Consider the following 22,498-nt stretch of genomic DNA (forward strand, 5'->3'; position numbering starts at 1 on the left):
GCTGTTATCGGGTAGTTCAAGTGGACGTCCGTGCCCCGTTCGATAAGGGTCGGCTCGTGGTCCGTGGACACGTCACATAAAGCGCTCGCAAAGGTTCGCTAGGCGGGGCTCGGACCCATTCGATAGGGTCCGAGGGCTCGATGGGATCCCCCTGCTAGGCACCCTCGACTGACCTTGAACACTGCGTAGGACGTCTCGAACTCCGCGTTCGAGGGTAGCTTGTACGGCACATCCATGCAGTCCTTGACTCTGGCGATCTGGGGCGCCTATCGAACCCTCGACGGGCCAGGCTTCGAACCCCTGATCAGTAAGGCCTCGGAATAAGGTTCCCTCGAGGGTGAAGAGCTCCCGAAAGGAATATTCCGTCACGGGTCGCAAGCGGCGCGGAGTCGCTGGTCGTGTGCGCGGGTCTTCCGCTGGTCGTGGGCGACGTGGCCCGGTTCGTGCGGTGCAGTGCGGGCGTGCCTTTTCAGGCGGCTACCTCGGGTAGACGAAGCGGCATGGGCGGCGGCTGACGGATGGAACAGTGCAACAATCACGCCGCACCCATCGGTTACCGCGCCGTAGTTATTGCCGAGTGCGCGCGTGGGAGACTCCGCAGTCATGGGGCCATCCGTCAGCAACACAAAATCTACCGCACTCAATGTGGGGGAGTCGTGCCGTGGCGGCGAATCCGCCCGTCGTGGTGAATAAAAGCGAGAAAGGGAGGATTGTTTGGGCTCACCTGGCCATTTGCCTTCATCTCTCTTGCCTTCTCCACCTCCCCTGCATCCTGAGCCCACGGCCGAGAGCGAGAGGAGGAAGAAGGAGAGAGCGAGAGCGCACCTTAGGCACCGCAGAGCTTGCCTTCCCACATCCCCCCGTAATTCGAAGCAATGTCGGACGTCCGGGAGCGGTTGCCGTGGGGGAAATCCACCGCCACAGAGGCGGTTCTGAAGCAGCTGGTCGCCGACCGGCTGCTACCGATGAACATCAGCTTGGAGCAGCCGGCGTGGATTCCCCCGCGGCCGGAGGAGACCGAGCCGAATCCCCCTGAGGGCTACGTCGTGAGCCTCGTGCGTCTCCACGAGCGGGGATTCGGCGTCCCCGTCAGTAGATTCATGCGGGCGTTGTGCGAGTACTACGGGGCGGAGCTGCACAACTTCGGCCCCAACTCCATTTCGCAGGCGGCGGTCTTCGTCGCTGTCTGCGAGGGATACCTGGAGATTGAAGCACATTGGGATCTGTGGATCCACTTGTTCTGCGGTGAGCTCTTCGTCAAGAACGTGCGGGGCTAGCCGAAGAGGTTCGCGCGCGCCGGCGGCCTGATGCTCCATTTGCGCCGAAGCCGGAAGAACCTGTACATCCCCAACAAGATGACGACGAACAACGCCGGGTGGACTCGAGGGTGGTTCTACCTGCACAACTTCTGCAATAGGCTCCCGGCGTTTACCAATAAGGTGCTTCGGGAGAGACTAGCGAAGTGGGATTGGGGGTATAGCCCCCAGCGCATCAAGCCAGGCTCGAAGTGCTCACCGAGGCGTTGGTGCACCTGGCGAGGAAGGGGTTGACGGCGGCTGCTGTCATCACGAACTTTCACCGGCAGAGGGTGATTCCTCTCACGGAGAGGAGCCTGCCGATCTTCGGCCTCACCCCCGGGGTCCCGGCCTCGGGCTCGAGGACGTCGATGGTGCTGCTCCCCCGAGGCATCGCTGCCCGGAGGGCGAGGAACGCGGTGGCGGAGTTCCCCGACAACGCAAACGATCTCTGGGAGATCAAGATGCGCCCCGAGCCGGGGTACCTTTCAGTGGTGCGTCTCGATTTCGATCCGTTGCCGACTTGTGCTATTCCTTTCCCCGCTCCCTGACTCTGATTTGATTGCGTTTTGCAGCGGGTGAGCCGCAGGTACCACCCCTCGAGGCCTCTGATCCCGGAGGAACGCGAAGTCAACCGCCTGCATGCAGAGGTGGTGAAGAAGCGGAAAGACGCAGCGGAGGCGGCTGCCGAGAGGAAGAGGAAAGAAAAGCACGACAAGGCTTGCAAAATCGCACGCGCGGAGGGGAAGCCGCGGCCCGCTACGCCCGAGTCCACGGATGAGGAGGACACCTCGGATGCCGAGGTCAACCTCCTGGGTGATGACGAGGCAGCGACAGTCGCGGATTCTCCGCCGGTCTATCAAGAGGCTGGCGACGAGGACGCGCCAGTGACGCTGCGTGAAACGAGGCCCACGCCGGGGTTGTTGGTGGACCTGCCCCTCGCGGGGGCTGAGCGGAGGTCGCCCACGCCAGCGGGGGGACGAAGGTCGCCCACGCCGGCGGCGGGCGGAAGATCATCTACGCCCGTGACAGAGCGGAGGTCGCCCCTGCCGGCGACGGGTGAGGGGATCCCCGCGCCCGCGATGTCGACGGGCGGCGACGGGTCCGATCTGAGGCTCCAGGCCGATCCGAGGACGACACCCTCGGATGAGTCGTCGAGGGGCGTTAGTGTGCCGCGGGCCCGAAGGAGTGGCACGGGCAAACGCAGTATGAGCGCCCGGTCCGGGTAAGTGGTTTTGGTTTTATTCTTTGCGTTCATTTAATCGATCCCCCAATCCTGCTAACCTCAGCCTTTCTTCCCCGATTTCTAGCTCTGGGGCCGTCGCCAAGGATGCAGCCCCGCTCGCGCCGTCCAAAGCCCTCAAGACCGGGGCGCGCGCCACGCCACACATGGCGCCGCAGCCCCCGCCCATCGTAGATATTGTGGCGGAGGCCACGAAGCTGCGGGAGGCGATGACTCGAGGGGCCCAAGCGGCCCAACAGGCTCTAGCGCCGGGGAATGGGGGCAATGCTGGCCAGAGTGGCGTTGAAGCAGCCGCTCAGGCTGATGCCGTGGGGGAGGCCGGCCGGGGCGGCGCAGATAACGCCACACGGCCGGACGTCGAAGTCGAGGCCGGTCGGGGCGACGCGGATAGCGCCGCCCAGCCGGTCGCAGAAGGAGGAGCTGGTGGGGACGCGCAGGAGTGCCCCGCCAGCCAAACGGAGATGGAGACCCTCGTCCCCGTGCCCCCGAGGGCTGGGGTCGAGGGCGTCGCAGAGGAGTCGGCGCAGAAGGCGCCGGTGGCGGAGGAAACCCGCGTCTCGGTGCCTGCAGAGGCCCGGGACGAGGGTGTCGTTGCGGCAACGACGGCGCGGGCGGCGCCGGAAAGCGTGGTGCCGGTGCTGCAGTTGCCGGATAGCAGCGATGAGTTCGGGGACTCGAGGGACATCGACCCTGCTTCTGCGGCAAGCGCCGCTTACCGGATCGCCGAGTTTACATCGGCCTGCGAGGAGGTGCTCAACGCGGGGACGTCCGAGGGGCCCCATCACGGGACAATCATCCAGTCCGGGGTCCCCCCGGAGTTTCTCCGCGACGAGCAAGAAGAGGAGGCCGTCTGGCAGGCGCTGATCGAGGCCGGCTCTCAGATTCTGAACCACCTCGATCGCGCCCTGGAGCTCCATAGGACGACGGATTACTAGATCAGTTAGGTAAGCGGCTCCCTCCCGAGAATCGTTCGTCTTTGGCCTTGATTTCGTGTGTTTTACCCACGCCTTTCCACTTGCAGCGGCTGAGGGACATCTCGCGCAAAAAGAGCGCCGAGATGATCCGGCTGTACTCCCAGGTGCGCTGGCTTGGGCAGCACAATGCTGGCTTGGTGCTCCAGAATATCGACGCCAACACCAAGATGACAGATCTGGGGGCGCGTCAGCAGGCGCTAGAGGAGCTGGCGCGGACCGCCGGCGAGCGTGACGTCCAGAGGGCCGCAGCGGAGCAGAAGGCTCAGGAACCCGAGGCGCAAACCGCCAAGCTGCAGCGCACTAGGACAGCGCTCGAGTAGAAGGAAGCTGAGCTCTAGCGCAAGGAGGCCGAGCTCCAGTGCGAGAAGGTGACCGTCGCCACGCTCACCGGGACCCTCGAGGAGAAGGGCAAAGCCCTCGAGGGAAAGGAGGTGGCCATCCAGAATGCGGAGGCCGCCCTCAAGGAGAAGGAGAACTCCTTGTCTTCACTTGAGGAGGCCGCCCGAGTCCAGCAGGAGGAGGTGCAGAAGAATATCGCGGGTGTGTGCTCGAAATTTCGCTGTTGTTGGATTCTAATTTTTCGCAGCTTATCTTGGTTCCTTTGATCAGAGCTGAGGCAGAGAGTGGCAGACGAGACTGCGGCGAAGGAGGCGGTCAACACCGCGCTCATGGCGGCGCAGGCGGAGTACACTGACCTGGAGCGGACCGCTGTGAGCGTGTGCCAGGAGCTCGAGGGGGAGGGCGTCGTGTCTGGTAGCTCGGTGATCAGCCGCCTGTGGGCGCTAGGTGGCCGGATCGCCGAGCACGCCAAGAGCACCTTCCGCCTCGGTGTCCTGCGAGCTCTCGCCGTGGCCTCGACGCACTATATCATGGACCTCCAGAGGGTGTCGTCGGGGTACGTTGTTCCCAACGGCGCCGATGCGGACGCCGCGTCGGCCATCATGGACGACGCCGACGCAGCCGCCGAGGAGTTCGCCACAGTCATGGCCGGGAAGCTCGAAGCTGACATCCCCCCAATAGCCGAATTCGATGCTGCTGAAGACCCGCAAAGTGGGGATGATAACCTGTAGGGAGACTGGGCCTCGGAGCCCATGTAATGAATTAGTACTTGTCATGATTGTACTTGTGAATTAATAAATTCGTTATCGTAAATCGACAGTGTGGCCCATCAAGGCCTTGTGCATTCGAGCCCTCGTTTTCTTTACTCTACTTCTGTTTTCTCGTATGTGACTTTGGTAAACTTCTGCGAGGAATTTCGCATTCATAAGCAACTTAGACGTGGGGTGGTGAGGGGGTGCCGTATCCCGGAGGCGTAGGCGGCCCCACGACTCGGCCGGCCCCGTACCGTAGTTGTTTATGCCTCGCGTCCATTTTTTCCAAGTGTACGAGAAACTTAGAGACGGAAATTTTTCGAAAAAACGTTGGTAATTTTTGGGGACGTTCGGGGGTTCCCCCCGTAGTAGCCCCCGACGGAGGCTAGGCTTTGCCGAGGGTAAAGCCAGGCGTACCTCAGTGTTCGTGCGCGTCCGAGCCCCCGAGGGTCCGGAAGGTTCCCAAAAAATAAACAAGTAAAGCATACTCCTTTATTGTTTCGGGAAATCGAAAATGCGAGTACAAACGATGTATAAATAGCTCGGAACTCTAAGGATAGAAGCGACGTAGATGTATGTTCCAAGCATTGGTGAAGACTTCGCCGTTTTCGTTCGTCAGCTTGTACGTGCCGGGTTTGAGCACCTCGGCGATGATGTATGGGCCTTCCCACGGTGGTGAGAGCTTGTGGTGGCCCCTGTTGCCCTATCGAAGCCTCAGCACCAAGTCCCCTTTGTTGAGGTCTCGGCGCCGAACTCTCTGCGCTTGATATCTTCACAAAGATTGCTGGTAGTGCGCAGAGTGTAGGAGCGCCATGTTTCGAGCCTCGTCCACTTGATCCAGCGAGTCTTCGCAGGCTCACTGGTTCTGCTGCTCTTGATAGGCCTTGAGCCTTGGTGACCCGTACTCCAGGTCCGTGGGGAGTATGGCCTCGGCGCCATAGACGAGGAAGAACGGGGTAAAGCCCGTGGCTCTGCTTGGGGTCGTCATCAGGCTCCAAATAACCGAGGGTAGCTCTTTGAGCCACCTCCGGCCAAACTTGTTCAGCTTGTTGAAGATCCTTGGTTTCAGTCCTTGGAGGATCATGCCATTAGCACGCTCCACTTGCCCGTTCGTCTGTGGGTGCGCCACAGCCGACCAGTCCACACGTATGTGGAAGCTGTCGCAGAACGCCAAGAACTTCTTGCCTGTGAACTTGGTGCCGTAGTCGGTGATGATCGAGCTCGGGACCCCGAACCTGAAGACAATATCAGCAAAGAACAGAACGGCTTGCTCGGATTTAATCTTGCCGATGGGTCGAGCATCGATCCACTTGGAGAATTTGTCGATTGCTACCAACAAGTGGGTGAAGCCCCCGGGCGCCTACTGTAGCGGGCCGACGAAGTCCAACCCCCACACGGCAAATAGCCACGTGATGGAGATGGTCTGCAGAGCGTGGGCCGGGAGGTGCATCTTTCGAGCGTAGAACTGACAACCCTTGTAGGTCCGCACGACGTCGGTGGCGTCGGCGACCGCGATGGGCCAGTAAAAGCCTTGTCGAAACGCATTACCCACGAGGGTTCGCGGCGCGGCGTGATGACCGCAGGTGCCAGCGTGGATGTCACGGATCAGCTCATTCCCTCAGAGATGGGGATGCATCGCTGCAAGACGCCCGAGGGACTGCGCTTGTACAGCTCGTCGTCGATTAGGGCGAAGGACTTGGCCCGCCTAGCGAGGCGCCGCGCCTGAGCGCGGTCCGAGGGTAGGATCCCTCGAATCATCTAGTCGAGGTACTGGGTGCGCCAATCTTGCGAAGTGGGGGCCTCGTCGTTCTCCATTGCTTCGGCCTCGTCCATGGAGGAGGTCTCGAAGTCAATGTCCATGGGCTCGGCCTCGTCCGCTGGGGGGTTCCCCCCGGAGGGCCCGGCGTTCGAGGGGCCTGGCTCCGCCGGATCCTTGAATTCGACGGAGGGCTTGGTGATGTCGCGAGCAAAGATGTTCGGGGGGACGGTGGTCCGCCCTGACACGATCTTGGCTAGTTCGTCGCCATCCTCGTTGTACTTGCGCGGGACATGATTGAGTTCTAGGCCGGCGAACTTGTCTTCAAGGCGGCGTACTGCTTTGCAGTTTGCCTCCATCTTCGGGTCGTGGCAGCTAGACTCCTTCATCACTTGGTCGATGATGAGTTAAGAGTCACAGCGTACGTCGAGGCGTTTGACGCCAAGCTCGATGGCGATGCGGAGGCCACTGAGGAGGGCCTCGTACTCCGCCATATTGTTAGACACAGGGAAGTGCAAGCGTATTACGTATCGCATGTGATCTCCGAGGGGTGAGATGAAGAGGAGGCCAGCGCCGGCGCCGGTTTTCATCACCGACCCGTCGAAGTACACGGTCCACCATTCAGCCTGAATTTGTGGTGGGGGTAGCTGAGTGTTAGTCCACTCAACCACGAAGTCAGCCAAGACTTGGGACTTGATCGCTTTGCGGGGGGGCATTGGTGAGAGTTTCTCCCATCAGCACCATGGACCATTTGGCAATTCTACCCTCGGCTTCCCTGTTGCGTACTATCTCTCCTAGAGGGAAAGACGAGACCACGGTGACGGGATGGGCCTCGAAGTAGTGGTGCCGCTTGCGCCGGGCCAAAACCACTGCGTATAGCACCTTCTGAATCTGCGGATAGCGTGTCTTGGTTTCAGACAACACCTCGCTGATATAGTACACCGGCCGTTGGATAGGCAGAGCATGGCCCTCCTCTTGTCTTTCGACAACGACCACCGCGCTGACCACTTGGGTCGTCGCGGCTATGTACAGATAGAGGGGCTCGCCATCCACGGGTGGCGTGAGAATGGGGGCGTGAGTGAGCGATGCCTTCAGCCTGTCGAGGGCTTCTTGAGCTTCGGGGGTCCACGTGAAGCGTTTGGTTTTCCTTAGTCGATACAGGGGTAAGCCTTTCTCGCCGAGACGCGAGATGAATCGGCTGAGAGACGCTATGCATCCCATGACCCTTTGTACCCCCTTTAGGTCTCGGATCGGTCCCATCCGAGTGATGGTCGAGGCTTTTTCAGGGTTGGGTTCGATGCCCCACTGGGAGACAATAAAGCCCAAGAGCATGCCTCGAGGGACTCCGAACACGCACTTCACGGGGTTGAGTTTTACCCCTTTGGACCTTAGGCAATCGAATGCGATCCTGAGATCGGCAACCAGGTCGTCCGCCTTCCTGGATTTTACAACAATGTTGTCGAATATGCCTCTACTTTCCGCCCGAGATGGCCCCTGAAAACGTGGAGCATACACCGCTGATATGTAGCTCCGGCGTTTCTAAGGCCAAAGGGCATCGTGACGTAGCAGTACTTGCCGAAAGGTGTGATAAAAGAAGTCGCGAGCTGGTCGGACTCTTTCATCTTAATTTGGTGGTAACCGGAGTAAGCATCAAGAAAGGAGAAAAGTTCGCATCCCGCAGTTGAATCTATGATTTGATCAATGCGTGGCAAAGGAAAGGGAACCTTCGGACATACTTTATTTAAACTAGTGTAGTCTACGCACATCCGCCAACTCCTATTCTTTTTCTTCACTAATACAGGATTAGCTAGCCACTCGGGATGGAATACTTCCTTGATGAATCCGGCCGCCAGAAGTTTCTGCAGCTCCTCGTCGATCGCCCGGCGCTTGAGCTCGTCGAAACATCGCAGGCTTGGAGTTGGGTCGAATATCAAGGGAGTGCTCGGCGACCTCCCTCGGTATGCCAGGCAGGTCCGAGGGGCTCCACGCAAAGATGTCTGCGTTGGCGCGAAGAAAGTCGACGAGCACCACTTCCTATTTGCTGTCGAGGGTGGCGCTGACCTGCAACGCCTTGTCGGAGCGATTCGGGTCGAGGGGCACCTTCTTGATACCCTCGGCGGGTACGAAGCTGCCCGCGTGTCAGTGCGTGGAGTCCAAGGCCTCGCTTGCCATTTTGTCGAGGGTGGCTACGAGGGCCTCGTCCCCCGCTTGAGCCTCCGCGTGCTCAACGCACTCGACATCGCACTCGTAGGCGTGCTCGAACGAAGAGCCGACACCCTTCGGACCCGGCATCTTCAGCTTGAGGTAGGTGTAGTTGGGGATGGCCATGAACTTGGCGTAACATGGACGACCAAGAATGGCGTGATAGGATCCACGAAACCCCGCCACCTCAAAGGTGAGCACTTCCTTGCGGAAGTTGGCTGCCGTGCCAAAGCAGACGGGTAGATCGATCTGGCCGTGGGGTTGGACTCGCTTCCCCGGCGCAACGCCATGAAATGGCGACTTGATGGGGTGAAGCTTGTTCAATCCAATCCCCATGAGCTCTAAGGTGTGGGCGTACATGATGTTGAGGCTGCTGCCTCCGTCCATGAGCACCTTGGAGAAGCGGGTGTTGCCGATGATGGGGTCGACAACAAGCGAGTACCGTCCCGGGTGTGGGACATAGTTGGGGTGGTCCTCGCGGCCAAAGGAAATGGTGTCCTTCGACCAGTCGAGGTAGGATGGCGTGGTCTTGGTGACGGAGAAGACTTCCCGGCGTTCACGCTTGCGCTGCCGAGAGGTCATGTTCGTCGTTGGTCCTCCAAAGATGAAGAAGGCGCTCTCCACAGGGGGGAACTTGTCATCTCCATCTTTGTCGCCAGTATCCTTCTTATTGTCCTCGTCGCGACGCGCGACGCAGTTATAGTACTTCCTGAGCATTTCGCACTGCTCGAGGGTGTGGTTGACCGAGCCCTTGTGGTAAGGGCACGGCTTCTTGAGCATGTCATCGAATAGGCCGCCTCCACCTCGAGGGGGACCTCGAGGTCCTTTGCGGTCCAGGGCGGCGACGAAGGCCTCGTCGGAGTCTTCAGCCTGCCCCAGTCCACGCTGGATTGGTGGGGCCTGCTTCTTCCCTTTCCTCCCTCGCTTTTGTTTCTTAGCGGGGGCGTCGATCTTGGCGTTGCCGCCCTCTGCGGGCGCATCTTCCTAGCGCTTGTTCGGCATGTCGTCGAAAATGGCACCAACTGCCTCCTCGCCGGCGGCGTAGTTGGTAGCAGCGTCGAACAACTCGTTGGTGTTGGCGGGACGGCTTCGCGCAAGCTCGTGCACCAGGTTCCTACACGTCGTGCCCTCGAGGAAGGCGTTGATGACCTCGACGTGGGTGACGCTGGGGAGCTCAGTGCATTGCTTGGAGAAGCGCCGCACGTAGTCGCGCAGGGACTCATTGGGCTTCTGCCGACACCCTTTGAGGTCCCAGGAGTTCCCAGGGCGCACGTACGTGCCCTGGAAGTTGCCCACGAAGATCTGGACTAAGTCGGCCCTGTTGTGGATCTGGTCCGCGGGCAAGTGCTCGAGCCACGTTCGTGTGGCGTCAGTAAGGTGAAGGGGAAGGTTGCGGATGATAACCGCGTCTTCTGTCGCACCGTCCAGCTGGCATGCTTGGCGGTAGTCGTTGAGCCAGACTGCGGGATCGGTCTTGCCCGAGTACTTGACGAGGGTGGTGGGCTGTCGAAAGCGTGGGGGAAAAGGAGCGGTTCGAATCTCTCGGCTGAAGACACGGGTGCCCGGAGGCTCCGGTGACTCGCCCCTGTCGTGCTCGGGGTCGAAGCGTCCACCCCGTCGAGGGGTGTACTTCCTGCCGTTGACGATGTAGCGGGCGTCGCCGTCGCCAGCATGCCCGCGCATGTCGTGGAGTCGCTCCCTTGCGGGAGCCTTTCCGATGCGGTCGTGCACCGAGGGTGCCTTCGCATCATGCGCTACGGCTGCCTTTCCCTTCCCCCCTGGTAGAGTGTGCACCGAAACCTCGTGGTCCTGGCGTGCAGTCCCACCGGGCTGCTTCGGGACTATCGAGCTCATGCGAGACGCAGAGCTCTCGGCATGCTGCACAGCAGCTTGCTCGATGAGCGCCTATGCCTCGCGGCGCAGGTTGCGACCCGAAGTCGTCGACGGCTCGGGCATCGCTTGGAGTAGGTAGGCCGTAGCGACGAGTTTTTCGCCGGCCGTTTTCAGTTCCGGAGGTTTGTCGACGTTGTCATCGGCTAGGATCCGCTCCCGGGCAACGCGTGCCGCCGCCTGGGCATGTGCGCCACGCGCGGTGCGCTGCTGCTCGAGTGCGGTGCGCAGCTACTAAGTCTGCCGACGCTGCTCGTCGAGCTTGGCTTGAAGCTCCTTGAGCTGCGCCAGCTGTGCCTGCCACGCCGCCGAGCTTGACGAAGAAGAAGGGGCCGCAGCCGGCACCACCGGTTGGTTTGCCTGCGCGTCTGCCCCGCCGTTCCCGTCATCTCCCGGAGTGTTGTCCTCTTGCTCGTCCGCGAGCTGGACCGTGAAGCACTCCCGGGCGGGATCGTAATCCCCCTCGCTGGAGTCCTCGGAGCAGGTGAGGCAGTAAGACGCCACGAGCTGGAATGAGCGGAAAGCGTCGGGGTCACGGACCCCGGAGTAGTCCTCGGTCTCCTCGGCCGTGAAGTTGTCCATGAAGAAGCTGATGTCATCAGCGATCGAGCTCGCCGTCTCGGGGTAGGAGTCGTTAGGAGACGATGCAATGAGGTTGCGGATCGACAGGGGGTGATGACCCGGTATATCCTCATACTCGGCGAAGTTGGTGCTGGACGAAGAGGCGTAGGAGGCAGCGTTGCGCATCCCGATGGGGAAGGGCGACGTCGCAGTCGCGCCCCCCTGGGAGGCACTAAGGCTGCAGTCTATGATGGTGCCGTCATAGCTGACGCCGAGGCACGTGATGACGATGCGGTGGCCCCGTCGGCCGCGACGTTGAGCTGCGACATGGCAACCTCAACCCACGTGGGGGAGCTGAGGCGTGCCGCCCAGCGCCGCTCCACGCGCGCTTGTCGCGAGTGCTGGCCCGAGCGCCTGTTGCGTCGGGCTGGTGAAGTCGGAGTGTCGGGGTTGCGTCTGGGCGAGAGGAGCTCCATGAGGTAACCGTTGCCGGTTGCTCTGAACTCAAGACTCCTGAACCAGATCACGTATCCTGCTGGGAGCGGATCCAAGACGGCCATGGGGAATGGGTTGGATCTGCTCGCCATCCCTGGATATCAAATGGGAACAAAAGAGAAAAATCACGCAGCGTCCCCTACCTGGCGCGCCAACTGTTGGTGTCCTAACCCGGCGGTCCGGACCCAATTAGTAATGTTGCTGCGTGTTTCCTCGTCCCAGATGTTGATGCAAGAGGCAACACAATAACGCACGGGTTTATCCTGGTTCCGGCCGCGGGGCCGTACGTCCAGCATGAGGGTGTGCGAGGGCACTGTATTATCTTGCATCGGAGGTGCCTGTAGTAGGGGGTACAGGAGAGGCGAGAGAGGGAGGGAAGCTCCCAAGTCTCTGCTAGAGAAGGAGTTGATTGAGGCGTGTGCCAATATCGGAGGCTCAGTGGTGCTGAGTGTTGCGTGCTCTCGAATGGGTCCAACCGCGACCCCCTTAAAGGAAGCCCGCCTCCTCCTTTTATATACACAAGGAGGGACGGTGTACATGCACAGGGGATCGTGGAAGTCGTCGTCTTTTCCCCGAATCGCGGGGGTGCAGTGGTCGAGCACTGTGGGAAGTACACTGTGGGGTATGGCGTCGGGCGTGGCAGTCGTCCTGGGCATCGTCCTCGGCCTTGCGGAGATCGTGCCGGCGTCCTGACAGCCCCAGTAGGTGTGGTGAGGTGGAGTCCGGACAGCAGGAGTTGCCAGAATAGTAACGGGAGCCGTGCCGAGCACGTCTCGTACCGCGTCGCAGGTTCCCACAGTGTTGCCACAGCGTTTGGCATGTCGGAGCAGTGACCGGAGTTGGCGGACGGGACTCCGGTCACAGCCACTGTGGGGAGTGGCGGCCTGACGCCGTCTGACCTGGGCGCTGTGGAGGAGTGGTTGGCATTTAATGCCTCCGTACGACGAGCGGTGAGCGGAAGGGTCGTTTGTCCTCTTCGTCGAGGGGTGGCCTCGAGCGAGACGGAGACGATTCACCCCGCTCGAGGGTAGGTTCGCTACCCTCGAGCGAGGCGGAGACGATTCGCCTCCCCGAGGGTAGGATCGCTACCCTCGAGCGAGGCGGAGACGCGGGGCGCGGTCGAGGGTCTCGATGGGAGCCCTCGAGCGAGACGGAGATCACCCCGCAGGTCCGAGGGGGGTGCGGTTGGGCCGCGTGCTGGGCTTCTTTGAGTCCTTTCCTTTCTCCCAGATTGAAAGGAGGCCGTAGGCCTTCGTGGGCTCAGTTGTCTAATATGTGTTTGCGTTTTTGGGGTGATTTTAGTACCCGATTAGGGTGCCCCTAATCGTGGTCCCCGACATGAACAGAATGATTGTTAGTTTGACATGTGGGCCCTACTCATCATCCCCTTCCTCTTTCCTCCTCTCCCCAATCCATGGCTTCCTAACGATGCTTGGCACACGAGAGGCTACGGTGCTGCCGAAAGCTCATTGTCAAAGGTAGCCGGGTCAGCTACGAAGCCATCGAGAGGCGCAGCTTGGTCGATCGTGCCTGGTTGAGATTGCGACAGCTGCAGCTCGCCGGTGATAGCAGGGGGCTCGGGTGCCAAGGCGTCGGGAGGTGGAGCCTGGCCGTCCATTCCAAATGCGGGAGATTATTGGAGCCCTATGTGTAGCCGCGTCAGGGTCGCCGCCGCCGCTGCCGCTCGAGGTCGTCGGCTAGCGTCTGCGGGCGGTGGCGTGCAGCCATGCCCACCGCCTCGCCACACCGAGCACCTCCCCCAAAAGCGTAGCTCTCCCTCCTCTGCTCTGCAGCGCCTACCGCCTCCCTCTCCAGCAGCTCACCGGCATCCATGGTGGTGCCAAGCACCACTACCAGCCTAGCTCCTATCAACGCCTGCCTGTGCGGCGCAGCACGGCTACGGCTGGTGTGGTGGATGGTATGACCTGGCATGGCCGCGGAGCAGTTGACACGGCACGGCCGCCAGCCCAGTGCGCAGGCGGCGCGAGCGGCCCCAAGCTCACGCGCTGGAGGCCCCAGACGGCGAAGGCAGGCACGCTCATGGCTCACCCCTCTATAACAAGGTCGGGCCTGCATGTCAGCGACGAGACTAACGGTGTTGCTAACATAACATGATGGTAGTGTCAAATAGGCAAAGAAAACTTAGGTTGGGGATATATAGGCAAGATTTTATATTTTTAGTGTCAAATAGGCAAACTCTATTTTTTTTTCTAGTTTGAAATAGGCAATCCTCTTCTCTAACTATCATCGTAGACAACGCAACTCTGATAGACTTCCTCCGACTCGGAGTCTCGGCGGCTGTGGCTCCGGCCGTGAGCCTGGCCTGGGTGTCCGTGCGCAGCATAACACGGCGCCGCAGCGGCACCCCTGCGGCCTGTGCGGCTGCGCCTGCCCCTTGCCAGCGCGGCACTGTGGCAGGCGGCCCGTGGAACGGCCAGGCTTGGAACGGCGGAGTAGGGGCGGGCCGCTAGGCACTGGATCAGGATGAGTCCTAGGAGCGCGCTCCGGAGCCAACGAGCGTGACACGGCGGCGATTGGCGAGGCAAGGAGGCGGCGCGGGCGCGCTAGGGAGCCAACTTGGCTCAGCCAAGGAGGGCAGGGAGGGGGCTGGTCGGGTGGTTTGGGGGATTGACTCAATTTTGGGCCATGCAAGGGGATTGGGCCGGTGGTGAGGTGGGGTGGACTGCTTAGTGTTTTTGGGCTAAAAAGGAGATTAAGCCCTTGCTAGTCTTGTTTGTAGTATTATTTTTTTAATCATATATATACCTATAATATAAATTTTTGTTCAAAAATAATAAGTACTCAACTGAATACCATTGAATTTAATAGGGTCCGCCTCTGATATTATGGGTGATAAGGAGGGGGTGATGGTTTGGAAAAGATGAAGGAGGTCATAGCGGGACTCAACAACATGTATACTGTGGTAGGGGATACTATGTCCTTCGTGGCGCCGGTGACCGGTTATGATGGCATCAGGTGCTGTGGTGAAAAATCTCGCGATGACGTTAGACTAAGGTTTACCCAGAGTGGTTCTCGGTGAGGGGTTAAAAGATATTCATGGACAGCGATATCGAGGCGACCTTTGTGGACGTGTATGTGATCACATGACTGCTTATGGATGAAATTGATGAACCTAAAATACAGTTTCATAGTTTATGGACCTAAGTGACACAAATTACAAGCTTATGAACACAAAAATACACTTTCGGAGTTTTATGGACCTATATTTTCAAAGTTTATGGATCTAAATGATACAAATTATACACTTTAGAGTTCGTTGATCTAAATAACATACTTTTACAAAGTTAGTGGACCTTTGGTGTGTGTGTTGTTATTATGTAGGCGAGCTTTGGGTGGGTTTTATCTTACTGTGGTCGGCCTCGTGGGCCTGACATGCTGAATGCCCATTGCCCAACAAGGAGTGTCTCGTCTACACTGGGACGGATGTTTGGAATGGTCCGAACAGCTGTTGTGGTGTAATCGTGTGTTTGGTGTCTTAAGACCATCCCAACCCTCCATGTAGGATGGTGTCCATAACATTAAATATACTGTCTTATAGAACTTTTTTTATGTGGCACTATAATAAATAAGAGAGAGTGGAAAGTGGAAGAAATTGGGTCTCATGCAAGACTCAGTGTCAACACGTAAATCAATACGCTAGCACCACATGTTGTGCCTTGAGAGTGAGGTGGTGTCTTCATAATAAATGAAGAACAAATATGATAGGTGGAGAAAAGAGAGAGTTTAAGGTTAATCCCAACCCATAGTGTCTATCAGTAGTGTCTATGTCGTCATATCATCAAGACATCATCTTTAGAAACTATACTCTACAACCCATGATTTTTTGGTGTGGATTCCTATTAGACCCGTGGAACGGCCAGGCTTGGAACGGCGACCCATGGAACGGCCAGGCTTGGAACGGCGAAGCCGGTGGAGTAGGGATGAGCCGCTGGGCACTGGATTAGGATGAGCCTAGGAGCGCGCTCCAAAGCCAACGAGCGCAAGACGGCGGCAACCGGGGAGGCCAGGCATTGCGGCGGCGCGGCCGCGCGGGCGCGCTAGGGAACCAAGGAGGGCAGGAGAGGCCTGGTCGGGTCGAGTGTAGGGATGGCAATGGGTACCCAAAATCCGAAATCCGATGGGTTTTTGCTCTATTAGGACACGGGTTTGGGTCAACTTTTAGACCCGTAGGTTTATTAATGGGCACAAAGTTATACCCGTTGGGTTTATGGGCACGGGTTTGTTCCTACAATACTCGAACCTGTGAACCCATGGGTTTTTTTAAACCCGGTTCAATATAGAGCAATTGTCATTTTATTTTGTTAGTTTATAACAAATTTAACTTCAATTTCCTTCAATTCTTATTTGAGTGAACCCTTAAGTGGTGGGTATGGGTGTTGTCACTTTGCAGTTGTCGTGTTTGTATATGCATATGATGGATTGTGACTTTGTATGGTGTTATGATCATTTAAATATAGAGCTTGTTATTTATATTTTTATTATCTTTTGTAAGTTTTAGTGAACATAAATTTCTTACTCATAATACACTACAATGATGTTTACTATATTAAACTTAATGATCTGTAGGAAAAAAATGTATAGTAAAGTGTAGATCCATGGGTGACCCGTGGGTCTACACTTACCCGATGGGTTTGGGTTTGGGCAAAATTTTAAACCCGTCACGGGTATGGGTTTTTTAATGGGTTCAAATATTTTTCATAGGTTTGGGTTTGGGACGGCAAAACTCGATGGGTTTAGACACATTGCCATCCCTAGTCGAGTGGGGGTGGGGGAATTGGCTCAATTTTGGGCCATGTGAGGGGATTGGGCCGGTGATGGGGTGGGCTGCTTCGTATTTTTGGGTTAAAAAGGAGATTGAGCCCTCAGTTGTATTGTTTGTACTATGATTTTTGTTTTTTAATCATATATACCTAGAATATAAATCTTTATTCAAACATAATAGGTATTCAACTGAATATCATTGAATTTAATAGGGCCCGCCCCTGATATTATGGATGATAAGGAAGGGGTGATGGCTTGAAAAAGATGGAGGAGGTCGACTCAACAATATGTATACCGTGGTAGGGGACACTATGTCCTCCATGGCGCCGGTGACCGGATATGATGGTGTCAGGTGTTGTGGTGAAAAATCTTGCGACAACGTTAGACTTAGGTTAACCTAGAGTGGTTCTCGGTGAGGGATTAAAAGATATTTATAGACAGCGATATCGGGGTGACTTTTGTGGACGCGTATGTGATCACATGACTGCTTATGGATGAAGTTGATGAACCTAAAAATACATTTTCGTAGTTTATGGATCTCAGTGACACAAATTACAAGCTTGATCCAAAAATACGCTTTCAGAGTTTTATGGATCTGTATTTTCAAAGTTTATGGATGTAATTGATACAAAATATAAGTTGATGGACTTAAAAATTTACTTTTGGAGTTCGTTGATCTAAATAACATATCTTTGCAAAATTGGTAGACCTCTAGTGCATTTTACTTTTTTTCCCCCTGCTTGTATGTGTTGTTATTACGCAGGCGAGCTTGGGTGGGCTTTATCTGACTGTGGTCGGCCTCGTGGGCCTGACATACTGAATGCCCAACAAGAAGTGTCTTGTCTGCACTGGGCCGGATGTTTGGAATGGTCCGAACGGCTCTTCTGGTGTCATCTGTGTTTGCTGTCTTAAGAGAAGAGAGTCCAGAGCAGCCAAAGAAGGTTGGGAACATATAGGTAACATTTCATTTTTTTTGTGTCAAATAGGCAAACTCCATTTTTTCTAGTGTAAAATAGATAATTCTCTCCTCTAACTATCATTGTAGACAACCTTGATAGACTTCCTCAGACTCTCAGAGCCTCGGTGGCTGTGACTTCGTCCGTGAGCTGGCCCCTACCCCCTGGGCTGGGTGTCCATGCGCAGCGCAGCATGGCGCCGCCCCTGCGCGCCAGCCCCTGGCCGGCGAGGCACCGTGGCAGGCGGCCTGTGAAACGGTCAGGCTTGGAACGGTGAAGCCTAGGTGGAGTAGGGGCGGGCCGCTGGGCACTGGATCAGGATGAGCCCTAGGAGCGCGCTCCGAAGCCAACGAGCACGAGACGGCGACAACCGGCAAGGCCAGGCAAGGCGGCGGCATGGGCGCGCTAGGGTGCCAAGGAGGGGGCTGGTTGGGTCGGTGGGGGAATTGGCTCAATTTTGGGCCATGTGAGGGGATTGGGCCGGCGGTGGGGTGGGCTGCTTAGTGTTTTTGGGCTGAAAAGGAGATTGAGCCCTTAGTAGTCTTGTTTGTAATATGATTTTAATTTTTTAATCATATATACCTTGAATATAAAAATTTTGTTCAAAAATAATAGGTATTCCACTAAATACCTTTGAATTTAATAGGGCCCGCCCCCGATGTTATTGGTGATAAGGAGGAGGTGATGGCTTGAAAAAAGTGGAGGAGGTCATAGAGGGACTTAACAATATGTATGCCGTGGTAGAGGATACTATGTCCTCTGTGGCGGCGGTGACCAGATGTGATGGTGTCAGGTGTTATGGTGAAAAATTTTGCGACGATGTTAGACTTAGGTCAACCCAGAGTGGTTCTCGGTGAGGGGTTAAAAGATATTTATGGACAACGATATCGGGGCGACTTTTGTGGGCGTGTATGTGACCGCATGATTGTTTATGGATGAAGTTCATAAACCTAAAAATGTTTTTTCGTAGTTCATGAACTTAAGTGACACAAATTAAAAAGTTTATGGACCAAAAAATACATTTTTGGAATTTATGGACTTGTATTTTCAAAGTTTATGGATCTAAGTGGTACAAATTACAAGTTGATGATCTAAAAATGTACTTTTGGAGTTCGTTGATCTAAATAACATACCTTTACAAAGTTAGTGAACCTCTAGTACATTTTATTTTTTTCCTGCTTGTGTGTGTTGTTATTACGTAGGCGAGCTTGGGTGGGCTTTATCTGACTGTGGTCGGCCTTGTGGGCCTGACATGCTGAATGCCCAACAAGGATGTTTGGAATGGTCCGAACGGCTCTTCTGGTGTCATCGTGTGTTTGCTGTCTTGAGAGAAGAGAGCCTAGAGCAGCCAAGGAAGGATAGATATAGTAGACATAGGCAGGCTTTCCATGAGTAGCAAGCATGATGCGATGATTGCGTGCTCGTCGTTGGTGGGCCCTGGCTCGCGACCACGACGACATGCTCGATGCCTCCACGGACCGTCAATGATGGGGGCGGGGCCCAGCTGGAAGAGAGAGATGCAGAGGGAGGTGGAGCCGCCTGGCCTAGCGCCCTAGCCGTCGCTGCTGCAAGTGCAAGCAAGGCAGGAACGGCTAGTGAGTGGTCCTGCATGTGGGCGGCGCGGCGTGGGCGTGGATGGACGACAAAAGGGGGAGGGGGAATGACAGCAAAGAAGGGAAGGCGCAAAGAGGGACCGAGGATGAAGAAGGCTGCAGCAGCAGAGGCGCGGGCGATCAGATCACAGGCGCAACGCAAAGCAGAGCGGGGCCCAGCCGCAGCCGCAGCCGCAGCCGGCCGGACCCCGGTAGCTCGCCGCAATGATCAGCAGCACGCGGTCACCGTCTCGCCGATCCGATCCGATCCGCCCGCTAGCTATAGCTAGAGGCTCGCGGCCACGGACAACGACGTTGCCTTGCCCGCCGGCATGCCATTCTCTTCGTCGTCAGCGCTGCTGCATGCAGCACACGGCCAGACCTGTACATGCATTGCTCTATTGCTCTCGAGGGTGCGGAGTCGGTGTCTCGTGCCATGAATCTTTGCCTGTGCTGTCAGTCCTCCAACGATCCTTGTTAAAAGGTTTGTTGTGTTTTCTTCAAAAAAAAAAGATTTGTTGTGTTTTCTTCAAAGAAAGGAAGGTGGTTTGCTGTGCACCGAAATTCCCCACCTCTCTCTCTCTCTCTCTCTCTCTCTCTCTCTCTCTCTCAAAGTCAGCACAGCAGGCAGCATCCAATTGGATTTTGATAGTACCGTACTCCGTAGGTCATATATACAGACGGAGTGACGGACTGACGGATTCTTGGCGGTACATTTTGAATGGCTTCCCCTACTGTATCTGACGTCATTATCGCAGCCTTTTCCTTGGTCGACTGCTGCAGCATGCAGATCCCGGTCCGTCGACCACGACCATCGAACCAAAGCTCAAAGAAGAAGAGAGAAGAGAGGAGCAGCCGAGCAGGGCCCCGCTGCCAAAAGCGAGCATGCAAGCCCAGATCCTGTTTTGACCGCCCCCACGGCGACACGCGCAATGCCCAACACCAGCTAGAGCTAGCAGCTCAGTCACCTCGTCACCACCATCATCATCATCGCAGCAGCATTCATAATAACGATCCTAATAGCCCCGACCTCGATTAGGCTAGCCTCACTGATTATTACGTGCGTCCCGCATGGTGCTGCACGCCCCACGCCCTAATTAAGCATCCCACTGGGCGACATACAATCGTGCTTCCTAATTAGCCCATTCAGAGAAGAAAAACTAGCCTTCAGTTTACTTGCATGTTAGGGTTTTTTTTTTTGTGGAGTTAAAGTTAAGTGCTAAACTTCAGCACATATCAATTAGCACTCGTACACATACTAAAATTTTTAAATCTTGACTAAAGTTTACCCCGCCCTATTATTAGCACTTCTGTTTGGATAAGCTAGTGTTAAAGTTTAGTACTTTCATTCATTAACATTTGGATGCAAACGGAACCTTAATCCGGCTGCTGCTACATATTACACCCTGCAGAGGCACAAAACAACAAGCCAACTCTGGCCTGCCTGCCACTGCCCTGACACATATTATGCACTCAGCCATTCTTAATTGCCCTCTCATGCCCTACTTGGTATGTATGCCTAAAACACACTATCCTAATAGCAAAAAGAAGAGCAATTAGTTTCCTCTCTTTCTCTTTCTAGCCTAATTTGACCCTGGTCAAAGCCCCTGCCCACGAGACAGCAAGGCTTTTTAATTAGCTATTAGGGGTTTGTTCTGCTGGAGGGAGCAACGCTACTGCCCAGAGGGCGTACTTTAGCGAATTAATTAGTAAGATGCTAACGACCTGGGCGCCGTGTACTTTGCCGGTCTAAATCCTAGATTGCGACCTTTAAGTAGGCTGCTAATCATATCTGATGCCCGCTCGTGCAGTTCCTTTTTATGCTCACATATCTGTTAATGCCACCACGGTCGTCGGTCCCAGCGGTGAGGTGCTCAGCATCATACTGCGGGTCTGAATTACGGGTTGCTCCTCCTCCGTCTTAAAATAAGTGTTTTTATAGCAAACCTCAAACACATTACTACTTATAATACTCCCTCCGAATTATTAATCATTTTAGCTTTTCGAGATTCATAAACTTTACTACGCATAAGTATATGGAAAAAATAAAAATGACTAATAATTAGGGATGGAGGGGAGTAGTTAGTTGTGATTAAATGTTGAGCTTTAAGTTTGGGTTTTTATATCATAATAAACAAATGCATTGTTGGAACTAGAAAATACAAGCAATTAATCATTTCAATGGCTCCGTGTGGCTCTCTCTCTATGTTTTTTATTAGTGCTGGACTGCTGGTGTTTGCTCAAATTCATTGAGCCTCATTAGAAGCTTCAGGTGTATTTTTTTTAGGTATGAAAACTAAAAGTTAAAAGAACACTTATTTTGAGACTACTTATTTTGAGACTAAGGAAGTATTTAGACTCCACGTAACCTTGCTAGTTGTGGCGGATTTTCCCATTATTATGATAGTACCACCAAGGTTAGGTTACACCAAATTCTTGCCCATTTTTGAAAACACAAGGCCATTACTCCACTGACACATCCTAAATAATGGTGATAAAAATAAAATAATTAAGTGAGCTCTAGTTTTCGACTAGGTTAGTTAACATGACTTATCAAATAAATACATTAGTGATACCTATGTAGCCCAACTTCTAACTTGACAATCAATTTTCTCTATTAGGTTCTTGTTAGAAAGATGTATTGACACAACAAGCATGACCGTAGAAAAAACTACTATGCCAAAACCATCTATATCATACTGCACTAGTTGAGATCCAAAATCTCACCTAGGAATACAAAAGTTTTTCTCCCTGCTCTTTAGAATTAACTCTACAAGTCTACATAGGGTTGAAAAATTAAGATTTACCTAAACATGAATTCTTTTCATTTCCAACAATAAGGAGTATGGAAAAAATAAATCTACCTAGGGTTGAGGTGTTATTTATTTATTTATTGAGGATAAGCTATAGACAACTCTATCTAGGGTTAAGATGTCTTAATTCATTGTGGATAAATTATAGATTGTTTTTGTAATAGATTCGTCTTTAGCCAAAAGTCTTGCCCTAAGGCAACTCCTGCAAGTGTGCGACCTTGCATTAAAAATTTCTACTCATGGGAAATTGAAATGATTAATATACCTAAATATTGCAATCTAGGATTGGACTACCCAATTTTTTATGATCTTGCCAATTAAATCATAAACCTCTTTATTGTTGACACTAGTAATGTCGCTCCCTTGCTTGGAATAAGAAGCCCATTATATATTCACTATAACTGTTTCAAGTTTTGGTGCACGTATGAAGGCTTGAGTATGGGCTTTACATTAATATATTTCATGAACTTATGATGTTTTACACACTATTAGAATGCTCCATATTTCTTGATATTTTAGTAATAAGCTTGGTACAAAACATATATATCATCATGGAATGTGTGCAGTTGAGATTTTCAATTTTGTTTATTTGTTATACGGCATATTATAATATTTTGCATTATTCAGCATATACTTTATTGTATGAAAAATGTTGATATATTTATTGCAGAGTTTCTTGCATATATTTTATTATAGACAATGTAATGCGCCTTAGTCACCTGATTTTGGGATTACAAAGTTAGTCACCTGTTTTACTACAATTGCTCATTTTATTAGAAAATTTCTTAGATCACTTTAGTTAAGGTACTTTGCATGGATCCTAATGTTTGCTGTCTTTGTATAATTGC

This window comes from Panicum virgatum, chromosome 9N, assembly GCF_016808335.1.
Source record: "Panicum virgatum strain AP13 chromosome 9N, P.virgatum_v5, whole genome shotgun sequence".
Lineage (NCBI taxonomy): Eukaryota > Viridiplantae > Streptophyta > Magnoliopsida > Poales > Poaceae > Panicum > Panicum virgatum.